Below are 14859 nucleotides of genomic sequence, written 5' to 3' on the forward strand. Positions count from 1 at the left end.
ATGCCCCCTTGTAATACCCGACTCCATACGCGGGAAAAGGTTCACACTGTCAACCCTATCTAACCCCCTAATCATCTGTACACCTCAATCAAGTCACCCCTAAACCTTCTTTTCTCTAATGAAAACAGCCCCAAGTGTCTCAGTCTTTCCTCATACGATCTTCCTTCCATACCAGGCAACATCCTGGTAAACCTCCTCTGCACCCGTTCCAGTGCCTCCACATCCTTCCTATAGTATGGCGACCAAAACTGCACACAATATTCCAGATGCGGCCGCACCAGAGTCTTATACAACTGCATCATGACCTCAGTACTCCGGAACTCAATTCCTCTACCAATAAAAGCCAGTACGCCATATGCCTTCCTCACCGCACTATTTACCTGAGTGGCAACTTTCAGAGATCTGTGTACATGGACACCAAGATCCCTCTGCTCATCCACACTACCAAGTATCCGACGATTAGCCCAGTACCCCATCTTTTTGTTATTCTTCCAAAAGTGAATCACCTCACACTTAGCTACATTGAATTCCATTTGCCACCTTTCTGCCCAGCTCTGCAGCTTCTCTATATCCTGCTGTAACCTGCCACATCCTTCCTCACTGTCAACAACTCCTCAGACTTTCGTATCATCCGCAAACTTGCTCACCCAACCTTCTAACCCCTCTTCCAGGTCATTTATAAAAATGACAAACAGCAATGGTCCCAAAACAGATCCTTGCGGAACACCGCTAGTGACGGCACTCCATGAAGAAACTTAGCCATCAACTACTACCCTCTGTCTTCTTCCATCCAGCCAATTCCTAATCCAAACCTCCAACTCACCCTCAATGCCATATCTCCGTATTTTCTGCAGTAGCCTACCATGGGGAACCTTATCAAACGCCTTACTAAAATCCATATATACCACATCTACCGCTTTCCCCTCATCAACCTCCTTCGTCACCTTTTCAAAGAATTCAATAAGGTTTGTGAGGCACGACCTGCCCTTCACAAAACCATGCTGACTATCCTTGATCACATTATTCCTATCCAGATGTGCATAAGTCCTATCCCTTACAATTCTCTCTAAGACTTTGCCCACAACAGAAGTGAGACTCACCGGCCTATAGTTACTAGGGTTATCCCTACTCCCCTTTTTGAACAAGGGAACCACATTTGCTATCCTCCAGTCTTCTGGCACTACTCCTGTAGACAAAGAGGACATAAAAATCAAGGCCAATGGCTCTGCAATCTCCTCCCTTGCTTCCCAGAGAATCCTAGGATAAATGCCATCAGGCCCAGGGGTCTTATCTATTTTCACCTTTTCCAGGATTTCCAACACCTCTTCTCTACATACCTCAAAGCCATCCATTCTACTTATTTGTGACTCAGTATTCACATCGACGACAATGCCCTGTTCCTGAGTAAATACTGAAGAAACGTATTCATTCAGTGTCTCCCCAATCTCTTCCGCCTCCACACGCAACTTCCCACTACTATCCTTGACTGGACCTATTCCTACCCTAGTCATTCTTTTATTCCTAACATACCTATAGAAAGCCTTAGGGTTTTCCCTAATCCTACCGACTAAGGACCTTTCATGTCCCCTCCTTGCTGCTCTTAGCTCTCTCTTCAGGTCCTTCCTGGCTACCCTATAACTCTCAATCGCCCCAATTGAACCTTCACGTCTCATCTTGAGATAGGCCGCCCTCTTCCATTTAACAAGGGATTCCAATTCCTTATTAAACCACGGCTCCCTCGCACGACCCTTTCCTCCCTGCCTGACAGGTACATAATTATCAAGGACACTCAATAGTTGCTCCTTGAACAAGCTCCACATATCATTTACACTCTTGCCTTGGAGTCTACTTTTCCAAGCCACACATCCTAAGTCATGCCTCACCGCATCATAATTTCCCTGACCCCAGCTATAACTCTTGCCCTGTAGTACACACTTATCCCTCTCCATCACGAGAGTAAAAATCACCGAATTATGGTCACTATCCCCAAAGTGCTCACCTACCTCTAATTCTAACACCTGGCCTGGTTCGTTACCCAGAATTGAAACTTTATTGCTGGAACAGCACAGCAGGTCAGGCAGCATCCAGGGAACAGGAGATTCGACGTTTCTGGCACAGGCCCTTCTTCAGGCCTGTGCCCGAAACGTCGAATCTCCTGTTCCCTGGATGCTGCCTGACCTGCTGTGCTGTTCCAGCAATAAAGTTTCAACTTTGATCTCCAGCATCTGCAGACCTCACTTTCTCCTCGTTACCCAGAACCAAATCCAGTATGGCCTCACCTCTTGTTGGCCTGTCTACATATTGTGTCAGGAAACTCTCCTGCACACATTGAACAAAAAATTTGTCCATGCCAACTAGGAATCCTCAACAAATGGAGCCCCATTTGCCAGCTATAGGTCCGTATCATTGGAAACTCTTCCTATTCATGTACCCAATCGGATGTTTTTCAAATGTTGTAATTGTATCAGCCTCCACTACTTCATCTGGCAGCTCATTCCACACATACACCACACACAGCTTGAAAACTTTGCCCCTTAGATCCGTTTTTAATCTTTGCCCTCTCAACGTAAGCCCATGTGATCTTATCTTAAACCCACCTAACCTGGGGGAGAAAGACACCGGCTGCTCACCTTATTCATGCCCTTCATGATTTTATAAATCTCCATGAAGTCACCTCTCAGTCTTTGACTCTCCAGGGAAATTAACCCTGGCCTATTCAGCCTCTCCCTGTTGCCCAAATCCTCCAACCTTAACAAAGTCTTTGTTAATCTTGTCTGAACTCTTTCAAGATTCACAACATCCTTTCGAGACCAGGGAATTTCGAACTTAAAACATAATTCCTGAAATGGCTTAATCAATGTCCTGTCCAACCACAATTTGACGTCCCAGCTTCTGTACTCAGTGCATTGACCAATAAATATAAGCATACCAAACCCCACCTTCACTAGTCTTCCTACTTGCGACTCTACTTTCAAGGAACAATGAACCTGCACTCCATGGTCTCCATGTCCAGCAACATTCCCAAGGACTTTACCATTAAGTGTACAAGTCCTGCCCTGATTTGCCTTTCCAAAATCCAACAGCTTACATTTGTCTAAATTGAACCCAGTCTGCCATTCCTCGCTCCAATGGCCCATCTGGTCAAGATACTGTTGCATTCTGAACTAACCTTCTTCATTGTCCACTACACCTCCAATTTTGGTGTCTTCTGAAAACCCACTGACCATATCTCATATTCACATCCAAGTCATTTATTTCAGGACCCAATACCCATTCTGCAGGACAATGCTGCTCACAGGCCTCCAGTCCGCAAAGCAACCCTCCATCACCACCCTCTGCCTCCTACCTTCAAGCCAGTTTTGTATCCAAATGGCTAGTTCTCCCGCCATTTCATGTTGTTATCTAACCTTGCTAACCAGTCTGCTTTGTGGAACATCGTTCAGTGTCCATATAGACAACGTCCACAGTCTGCCTTCATCAATCATCTTTGTCACATCTTCAAAAAAACTCAATCAAGTTAGAGAGAGAGAATTTCCCACACACAAAGCCGTGTTAGCTATCCCTAATCAATCCTTGTCTTTCCAAATACATGTAAATCCTGTCCCTCAGAATCCCTTCCAACAACTTACCTACCACTGACGTTAGGTGGACTGTTCTCTTGTTCCCTGGCATTTCCTTACCACCTTTTTTAAATAATGGCCACCCATCTTCCAGCACCTCACCTGTCACAAACAATGATATAAATACCTCAGGGAGGGCACTGCCATCACCTTCCTAGCTTTCCACAAATTTCTGGGATACACCTGATCAGGTCCCAGGGATTTATCAACCTTACTACTGTTTAAGACATCCAGTACTTCCCCCTCTGTAATATGGACACTTTTCAAGTTATCACTATTTATTTCTCCAAACTCTCTAGAATAGAATAGCATAGTATTTCTCCCACCTCCTGTTGTTCCATAGATGGCCTTGTTGATCTTTAAGGGGTCCTATTCTCTGTCCGGTTATTATTTTATCCTTAATGTATTGTAGAATCTCTTTGGATTCTCCTTAAACTATTTCCTAGAGATATTTCAAGTCCCCGTTTTGCTCTCCTGATTACCCTCGAGTATATTCCTGTAAAAACGTGATTCTGTCCTCCCAATTACTCCGCCACTGCCATATCTGCTCCCAGAAGAAGCAATTTCACTCCAGGACATCCCAGAAAGGTTTCCTCTTTCAAGGACCGGATTTCCCTCCCACTTGATCAACAATGCACTCCAACGCATATCCTCCACTTCCTGTACCTCCGCCTTCCCCCCACTCCTCCAACCACAATAAGAATATAATCCCCCGGTCCTCACCTGCCACCTACTAATCACCATTAACCTCTGCTATGTCCGCTACCTGCAGTCAGACCCCACCACCAGGGATATATCTCCCTCCCCAGCCCTTTCTATCTTCCACAGAGACCATGGTATCTTTGGTGCTGATGTGCTGCCCTACGGATACCTCAGTCACTCACCCTGCCAAATGGCCTAGTGAGATTATCACTAGATGGATAATCCAGACACCCAGAAAACGTTCTGGGGCCCAAGGTTTGGATCCCGTCACGGCAGAGAGTGGAATGTGAATTCAATAAAAATTTGGAATTAAGAATCTATTAAAGACCATGAATCCATTGTTGATTACTGCGAAAAAAAAACATGAGATTAGCTAATATCCTTCAGGGAAGGAATCTGCCACATCCTTACCTGGTTTGGCCTACATATGACTCCAGACCCACAGCAATGTGGTTGACCCTTTACTGCCCTTTGAGCCCAGCCAGTGACACCCTCATCCTGTGAATGAATAACAAAGAAGGTCAAGTCTTGTACACAACCATACTATTCTTACAGAGAAGTGATCTCTTAGTAAATTTGCTTCTCAACTCCCTGCTGACTATTGGGGAAGGGGGAGGGGGGGTCAATAGTACCATCCCAATAAGGAGATCATCCCTTATTTCTCATTAGCACCTGTATAGCCTGCTTGGATGTACTCACAGGAATACCCTCTTGAAGCCCAGCTGTAATGTTATCCCTAATCAAAATTACCTCTCCCCTTGCTCTGTTGCCCCCTTTCTATCTTTGCTATAGCATCTATACACTGGAACATTAAGCTGCTGGTCCTATCCATCATTAAGTCATGCCTCTGTAATTGCTATAATATCCCAGTGCGATATTCAAAACCATACCCTGAGCTCCTCTACCCGACCTATCGGGCCTCCCGCATTGAAATAAATGCAGTGTAACTGCTCATTCTGTGCCTTGCCCTTGTCTTCCTTGACTGTTTGACATCTGAACTGTACCAGTGTCAGACTTAGCTCTTCCCTCACTCTCTCTCTGGGTTTACCCACATTCCTTCACTGGTTTAATGCCTCCTGAATAGCACTAGCAACTCTTCCTTTCCAGTGCAGGTACAATCCATCCTTCTGATGGAGGTCAATTCTACCCTCCAAGAGATTCCAATGATCCAACAATATGAACTCTTCTCTTCCGATATCATTAATACCAATAAACAACAGCCTCCCCTCAAAATGGTTATTCTCCCCTTTAAGCATATTCTGCTCCCTCTCTGAGACATCCTTGTACAAAAATTACACATTCGAATAATAAACCTTACACTCCTCAGGTCATCATAAAAGGATTACATGACACATTGAAGGTTTGGGGAGACCTTTTGAGAGAATGCGATGATTCAAAGGAGAATTTTTAAGCAGCAAATGGGATTGATCTGGAACACAACACTCACTCACACGCAATGCGAATATCCAGGTCCTGATATATACTGAGTAATTCAATCAGAGTTTAGCAGAACATTTACTGAGATTACCATCTGAATGTCCACCTGTAATATCCTGTAATACAAGTTTATAAAATCTGTCACTATCAGTTCAAGTTAGAAACTCACACCATCCCCTCCTCGTGGCCCAGGATTACTGTACATATTACCCTTGAGGTCAACAGCAGTCAACTCAGGGGGAAATCTGTGGGTTTCTGGGAGATTCCAACTTGAGATCTCATGTGACTGAACACAGCAGTTCTTTGACACATTGGAGAAAATGATCCAAGCGTCAGTGAGATAGGGGGAACAAGAATTACTTTCTTTTCTTTCATTCCGTGCTGCCGCTCTGCCTCATCAATAAGACTTGGGTGTGAAAGGCTAATGCCTAACGATGGGCAAGTTGTCTCCATCCTGACCAATGTGTAGGAAGATCCTCCCAATCACTCCAAAGCGTATCCCAAAAAAGATAGCAACTCTGTCTGCTTCCCACTGCCCAGTGCTCCCAGTAAATGTTTGGAAGAATGGGAAGGGGGGGGGGGGGGATATCTCCTAGAAAAGGCATAACTGTAAAGGTCTAAGAGGATTATGAAAAGTGAGAGATGTACAGGAGAAGGGGGCAACAAGTTGCCAGATGGTGTGTAACTTGGGAAAATGGGAAGTTGCTCATTTTGGAGGAGATAATAAAAGAACAAAGTACTATTTAAATGGTGGAAACCATAGAAAGCTGCACCACAAAGGGACCAGGAGTAATTGTTCAGAAAACACAGAAAGCTACCACACAGTTACAACATGGAACCAGGAAGGGGAATGGAACGTTTTGTTTCAAAGGTTCTCAGTACTAGAGTTTGGAGTATATACCTGAGAGTACCGTGTGGAAGTGCTGGTGAGACCCCCATATCTGCAGTAATGAGAGCAGTTTTGGTCCCTTTAGATCAGGAAATGTGTCACTTTATTGGAGGCATTTCAGGGAAGATTCAATGAGATGATCCCTAGTTTAGAGGGATTATCTTTTAAATAAAGGCTGAAAAGGTTGGGACTCTACTCACTGGATTTGGGAGAAAGAGAGGTGATCTCATTGGGACAGATGGGATTCTTAAGGGGTTTGACAGGATAAATACTGAGAGGATGTGTCTGAGGGTAAATACTGAGAGGGGAGTCTGAAACCAGATTCTGAGTCACGGAATCAAGGGTTCTGTTTTGGATTCATCAAGATATTGTGACACCGACACGGGTAAGGGGTTTCAGTAGCAATGGAGCTGGGGTGAGGTGGAGAAAAGCACGTTTTAAGAGATTGGGATTGTGTGGATGTCTGATCAGAAGGTCACCTTGGGGTCAGATGTAACAGCAATATTGTGAAGAGGGTCATTCTGCCTCGGAGAGTTCCCAGTGGGAGGGAGGGGCTCAGTAGAAAGGTAAAGGTAAGGCAATGGGTTTAACCGTGACAATGTTTCATTGGAGGAAATTGCAGCTAATCGAGTAGTGGGAATGTGATAAGCAGTTTGATAACTGAGTAACAGTGGAGTAATGGAGAGGGATGATGGGGAGGGAGAGCTGGGCATCGTCAGTGTACATGTGAAACCCAACAGTGTTTTTGGATGATATCACCTCCTGGCACGATGTACGTGAGATACAGGAGAGACCAAGGTTAGATCGTTGAGGGACACCAAATGCAAGGAATTCAGAAAGGAAAGGGAGAGTGGAGATGGAACAGGATTTTCCAACAACGGTGAGGTCAAATATTAGTTTTTCACAGAATGGGAGAGAAGGACATAACCAAAAAAAGACCAACAGACAGAACAAGGAACAATATCTATGAATTGGCGAAGGGGAGTAATGAGGCGGCAGCGGAGGAAAGAGAGTTTGAAAGTGAGTTTAGCGAGGTTTGGGTAAAGGGTCAAGGTGAGCTCTGATAAGGCTTGACAAGAGACTGGAGAAAGATGTAGGTTTAGGACAAAAACCAGGAACACCACGTGAGGCAGTTTGGCTCAGTGGGCTAGCGGGAGGGAGAGAAGCAGCAGATCGGATTATCTCAGTCTTAGTGTCAGAGAAATTCCATGTGCTCCTCACTCGGTGTTGGAGGGGAGGATGGAGGAGAAAGGATGATGGACAGTGTTTTACAAAGAAACAAAACCAGGGTTAGTGATATTCAAAACGAGTGAACAAACCTGATGTATTTAGCTTTTATCCCGAATATTAAAACAAACTACTGAAGTCCTGGTTCGAATCCCGTCTTGGCAGATGGTGGAATCTGAATTCAAGAAAAAAAATGTTAGGAATCTCCTGATCTCCATGGAACCATTGTCAATGGCGAAAAAAATCCTGCCAACCTGACAGCGGCCCAGCCAGCTACTCACTGTACTAATCACTGCAAAGTCTCAACACAGGAATGAAACTGGATGGACCAGTTGGCAACTAACAAGGCACCAGAAATTACAACCACAGAATCAGCCCTCTCGATGGTGCAACGTCCTCCTCACTAACATATGGTTTTTGGTTCCAAAATGTCGAGAGCTGTCTCACAGACTAGTCAAGGAACAGCCTGACATAGTCATACTCACGGAATCATCCCTTACAGACAATGACCAGACACCACCATCACCATCCCTCGATATCGAGAGTGTGGTGCTGGAAAAGCACAAAAGGTCAGGCAGCATCCGAGGAGAAGGATAATTGACGTTTCGAGACTCAGCCCTTCATAACCCTGACCTGCTGGGGCTTTTCCAGCACCAGACTCTTGACTCTGATCTCCAGCATCTGCAGTCTTCACTTCCTCGTGAAATCTCTGGATATGTCCTGTCCACCGGCAGGACACACCAGGCAGAGGTGGTGGCACCTTGGTGTACAGACAGGGAGGATGTGCCCTGGGAGTACTCAGCATTGGCTCCGGAGACCAGGAAGTCTCATGGCTCCTGCCAATTACCACGTACTGTTCTCCCTTGGCTGATGGATCAGTTCTCCTTCATGTTGAACATTTGGAGGAAGCACTGAGGGAGTAAAATGGTGTCAAACGTACTCCGTGAACAGGATTTCAATGTCCACAATCGAGACTAGCTCTGCAACAGAATTACTGACTGAGCTGGTCAGGTCCTAAAGGATATAGCTGCTCAACTGAGTTTGCAGCGGGTGGTGAGGGAACCAACAAGAGTGTAAAACATACTTGATCTCATTGATATGAATTGACCAGCGGCAGATACATCTGGCCATGACAGTATCAGGAAGAGCGACCATCACACATTCCTTTTGGAGACAAAGTCTTGCCTTAAAGTTGAGAAAAACCTCCATTGTGTTGAGTGGCACTATCACCGTTCTAATTGGGACAGACTTTGAAGAGATGTAGGATCTCAAACTGGGTATCTCTGAGGCACTGTGGGACATCAACAGCAGCAGAACTGTACTCCAGCACAATCTGAAATCTCATGGGTTTGTAAATCCCGCTCTCACCCATCACAATGGACAGTAAAGGAGGGCATGCCATGAACAGCACCAGGCAGATCTAAAAATGAAGTGCCAACCTGGTGAAGCTATCAAACAGAATTACCTGCATATCAATCAGCATCAGCAGCAAGCAACAGAGCTCAGTGATCCAACATCCAATGGAACAGATCGGAACTCTGCAGTTCTGCCACGTCCAGTTGTGAACGGTGATGGACAATTAAACAACTCACTGGAGGAAGCATCACAGATATCCCCACCTTTACTGATGGAGAGGCCTCACACATCCATGCACCAGATCAGATGACAGCATTTGCAGCAATCTGCAGCCAGAAGTGTAAAGTGGGATGATCCATCTCGGCCTTCTCCAGTGGTTTCCAACATCACAGATGAGTTTTAAGCCAGTTCGATTAAGTTTGAATAACATCAAGAAATGGTTAAGTAGTGCAAAGTCTACGGGCCCTGCCAACATTCTGGCAATAATACTGATGGCTTGTGCTCCAGAACTTGCCACCCACCAAGCCAAGTACCACTCCAGCACTGGCATCTACCGACAATGTGGAACATTGCCCAGGGATGTTCAACACAAAAGCACAGGGCAATCCAACCCAGGAAATTTCCCTCCATCAGTCCACACTCGATCAGCAGTAAAGTGATGGAAGATGTCATTAACAGGGCTACCAAGCAGCAACTGCTCAGCAACAGCCAGCTGAGCGACACTTATTTCAGGCTCCACCAGAGCCACTCAGCTCCCGATTGTGTTACCGCCCTGATTCACAACCTGACAACCAGCTGAATTCCAGAGGTGAGGTGAGTGTGATAACTCAGTCCCACTCCAACACCACTATTTCTAGCTGATTCCACCCTTGCCTCAGCTCATATACTTTCATCAACCTTGTTTTATCTCCATACTTCATTTTCCAAACACACTCAGGGCCAGCTTCCCACATTCAACCTCCCTGTAATCTCAAGAAAGTCTAAATCTCTGCTTGTTGATTCATCAAAAGGCTCCTAATTATAATCAACAGCATACAGCCATAGGGATGTACAGCAAGGAAACAGACCTTTCGGTCCAACTCGTCCATGACGACCAGATACCCCAACCCAATCTAGTCTCACCTGCCAGCACCTGGCAAATATCCCTCAACTTAAAATCCTCACACTTGATTTAATTCCTGGCTGTGATAATCCCTAGCTCCCTGCACCACACACACTTTGAGACCTCGACAACCCATTTTCTTCGAGACTCCCAAATATTTGTGAATTCATTACTTCACCTGTGTGGATGTTTCTACAGTTGCTGAAGCAGCATGGTCTGAAATTCGCAGCCAAAACCTCACAGGTCTGCTTTCCACCTTTAAGACATCCCTAAAAACCTGCTTTTTGGCAATTTGGTCATCTGACCTAATATCTCCATTTCTGGCCTTTTGTCTAAAGTTGTCAATAGTATTTTTGTGAAATTATAAGCATGATAATAAAAATACAAACTATTGTTGATTTGGACATTATTTTCAAACCATCACTGTGGCTGAATGAATAATCTCAATGCCACTTACCCAACCACATTGTCGGAGCACCTTCACCACTCAAACTGCAGCTGTACAAGAAAGTCAAACATCACACTCTCTACAAGCAACAGGGCTTTGGCATTAATCACAGGTATCTGTGGAAGGAGAAACACAGTTGATGTTTCAGGGAGTGCAAAATGGATTACAGGGAATGAAAATGGTGCAGAATTTGATAGTCAGAAATGGAAGGAAAATACACTTGCTTGTTGGAAAAAAAAGAATTCTTGACTGTCAAAAATATTCAAGAAAAAAGTAATCTGATAATAGAGCAGCACATAGTCAGGGGCAGGGCCGCAGTGAATAACTCATTTACAAACGGTCTATAAAAGTAATAATACATAGTAAACAGACCAAAAATACACCCATGGTTCGAGACTCAGGAAGCTAGATATTGACAAAGTGGCCATGAGGGAGCCCAGAGGTGAATCAGAGCTGTATGGGCTGCTGTGATCCCAAAGACTCTATACTCGAGAAAGGCTGCACATGCGCCTGGCTGCACCTTGCCCCCTACAAAGATGGCGGTCGCGCACGTGTCCAGTGAATCGTTGCCCCAAATAAAGATGGCGGCGCTCACTCAGGCCTGCAGCCGCGCTGAGGCAATTCCCCATTTACTGCAAACACGGGACTGGGACGTTCAAATTTGTGTTTTCCGACGTGCACAATTTGTTTGTAAAACCTCTCCACTCATAGCAACACAGTTTTTCTCCCGTTTCCCTGTTTATTTCTTTCCTTACCGTATCCTTTTTCTCCATAACTTCCCATTCATTACAGCGACTGTGCGCCGCGCGCGAGGGTGATCACATGGTTGTTTAGCTCCGCCCTTCATTCACTTTGATTGGTTGGAGGACCAACATCCCGCTAGGTCATCCAGCTCCGCCCACCGTCCTTTCATTGGTCCGGTGCTGACATCAATCATTCGGGGGTCCCTTTATTGGCTAGAGCATGCAGTGTGTCCTGCTTTAACTGATATGTTGGGTAATGTAATGGGAGAGTTTACTGAGGGTAAGAATTCCCTTTGTGTGAGCTCTGCAGTAGATTTCCTTTATTCATGGAGGGAATTGCCTTCCTACTCATGACTGTATAGCTGTGATTGATGAATCAATGCCATCTGAATCAGTACATAAACACCCCATTTTCACAACATCTGAGATCTTTAGCACATTGTATCACGCTCTTCTTTGGAAACAACAAAAAAAAACCATAAAATGGAGCCTCCAGGAATCGGAGCAGGAGTAGGCAATTCATCTCTGTGAGAGGTAATTTCGGTTTAAACTTTAAGATGTGCCTGGACCACATGCTGCTATAATAAAAGACAGAACCTTTGTTTCTTTTCTAACAACCATTTTATATACTCAAAAGTAGAGTAGTTTAAATTGTGCAGAATGCTGACAATTTGTGAGCGATAGTAAAAGCAGGCAGGCTCTTGATTAATGAAGCCATTCACACAGCAGAGAAGGATGAGTCCTTGGCTTATAAGACTCCAGGATGGGAGTACGACTTGAGACATCTGTTTTGATAAGACTACAGGGTGAGAAAAACAACAAACTTTGGAGACTCTGGAGCCTTTTGTTGCAGACTTTGTGATAAAAATAATGATGTTTTTAAGAATGTGAACCTCATGGCTTGTTGGAGCCAAGGAGAGGAGGGACTTGTCCTATAAATAATGGAGACTTTGTAAGCCTCAGCGCGCCTTTTCTTTAAGGGTGCCCGACTCTGCAGACTTGACTTGTTAATAAAACTTTGTTTTCCTGAATTTGTCTAGAGCGATTATTGAGAAGCGATTTTTGTTTCTAACAACTTGGGGGCTCGTCATCCGGGATCAACACTCCGGCCGCAAGGGGAGTTGAGGAAGGATATCGGAGAAGGTGCACCCTGCTGAGTTCAGCAGTCCCTGATTCCTTGCTTGTCGCCCCGCGCGGCTTGAGCGAGTGATATCCAGGAGGCTCAGGAAAACAAAGGAGGGGTGTACCCGAGGCAGTGGGGACGGTTAACGATCGAGTAATTTCGGTGCACCGAACCCAGGTAAGACAAAACTTGCGGGGACCGTGTTTCCGGAGGACTGGGTACCTACGGGGTGCCTGTGGATTTTTTTTTTTCTACAGAGACGTGGGACTCAGGAATCTGGAGACCGGGGCTCGCCTGTGAGGGATTTTGCAGAGACCGTGTTTGAGGAGGAACGTGTACCTACGGGGTGCCTGTGATTTGTGTCACAGAGACGTAGGACACAGGAATCCAAAGACCGGGGGTGCCTGCAAAGGAACCTGGGCGATCACGGGACTGAAGGTCCGGTAATTGGCTACATTGTGATAGATTATCACGGGAAAAATACGAAGTCCTCGGAAATGGGAAATAAGGGATCTAAGGTGATTAAGGGAAAGGTAGGCTTAAACAGGGACAATGACACATACCCCGGGGTACCTGACGATAGTCCGTTAGGGAGAATGCTAAATAATTGGGATCAGGCTGGAAGAAAGGGAAAATCTAAAAGGAAGATGGTAAAATACTGTCAAAAGTGGTCCCAGAAACCTATTCAGGGCGACTCAGTGTGGTGGCCTAGATTCGGTACTGACGAAGACTGGGTCCGGCAAGCCCTCATTTTATATGTCAATTCAAAACCTGATGTTAATCTGGAAGAAAGTGATTATGCCCTTTGTTGGCTGCCGGTTACGATATCTTGTCAAATGCAGGTAACTAATAAAGACTCGAAAGGGCAGAAAGAATGGGACCCTTTAGATCACTTACCGCCGCCCTACGTGACCCCGTCTGCCCCACAGAATGTTCCTTCGGGTGACGAAGATTCAGGGGAAGGGGAAGAAGATGGGGAGGAATCACAAACTACCTCAGGGGAACAGACCAGATTTCAAGCTGAAAAGGGTCACAGACAAAACCCTGTCTCAATTGCAAGAATGAATCCACTCCGGGAAGTGCCCATGGGGCGCGAGGAAGGAAGGACGGGATATGTGAACGTTCCCTTGACGAGTACTGAAGTACGGAATTTCAGGAGGGAGATGAAGGGTCTACTAGAGGACCCCATGGGACTTGCTGAACAATTGGATCAGTTCCTGGGTCCGAATACTTACACGTGGGAAGAGATGTGTTCCATCATGAAAACATTGTTCTCTAGCCAGGAGCGTCAGATGATACGACAAGCTGCGCTCTTGGTCTGGGAGAGAGAGGGGGGAGAAGGAGGGGAGCAGAAGTTTCCCCTCACCGACCCCGAGTGGGATAAGAACACGGAGGGAGGATGGCGCAACATGAGAGACATGCGGGAATATTGGATAAAAGGAATAAGACACGCAGCCCCGAAGGGGCACAATTTTACCAAGGCCTTTGGTAATCATCAAAATCCGGAGGAAACCCCTACGGACTTCCTAGACAGGATTAGGAAGAATGTGCAGCAGGTTGCTGGGGTGGACCCTGAGACGGACGTAGGGCAACAACTCATACGGGTAGAGTTTGTATCAAAGGCCTGGCCGGACATATGAAAGAAGTTAGAGAAAATGGATGATTGGGATAGTAAATCTTTAAGTGAACTACTACGGGAGGCACAAAAGGTGTTTGTGAGAAGGGACGATGAGAAGCAAAGGAAGGCGACAAAGATAATGATGCAAACGGTGCAACAAATGACAGCTGGAAGAAAGGAAAAGGGAGAGCCGTGGCAGAAACAGGAAAGGGGAGAGTCGTGGCAAGAGCAGAGGAAAAGAGAACCATGGCCGGAACAAAGGAAGAGTGGAGGAACGCGAGACCGCGACAGGGAAACGAAGAGGACACTCAGATGTTACTATTGTAATGAAGAGGGACATTTTAAACGAGAGTGCTCCCGCTACAAGCGGGAGGTGAGGTCGTACGCCCTGATGGAGGAAGATTAGGGAGGTCGGGGGTTCCTACCCTTGGGGCAAAAGGACTATCGACAGGAACCCCTGGTAAACTTGAAAGTAGGGCCCCAAGGATCGGAGATCACATTAATGGTGGACTCGGGAGCCGAAAGATCAAGTATAATCCAAATACCCCCCGGCACCCGAGCAGGAGGAAAAGTTATGGGGGTATCTGGAATTGG

General features: G+C 45.8%; 1 long non-coding RNA gene across 2 annotated transcripts in view; it reads right to left on the bottom strand.

The window, feature by feature from the left end:
* Window positions 1-10837, bottom strand: part of LOC148136719 (uncharacterized) — a 53124-nt gene extending 42287 nt beyond the window's left edge. The window contains exons 1-3 of one of the 2 annotated variants that reach the window (XR_015754518.1): window positions 10791-10837; window positions 7968-8050; window positions 4734-4820 (exon numbers count right to left, since the gene is read on the bottom strand). This is a non-coding gene — a long non-coding RNA (uncharacterized LOC148136719). The remainder of the gene's footprint in view (window positions 1-4733; window positions 4821-7967; window positions 8051-10790) is intronic. The other variant, XR_015754517.1, reaches the window with a different exon arrangement.
* Window positions 10838-14859: the final 4022 nt, after the last annotated feature.

This window comes from Chiloscyllium plagiosum, unplaced genomic scaffold (genome assembly GCF_037043375.1).
Source record: "Chiloscyllium plagiosum isolate Xiang-an unplaced genomic scaffold, Cpla_swu_hap1 HiC_scaffold_45, whole genome shotgun sequence".
Taxonomy (NCBI): domain Eukaryota; kingdom Metazoa; phylum Chordata; class Chondrichthyes; order Orectolobiformes; family Hemiscylliidae; genus Chiloscyllium; species Chiloscyllium plagiosum.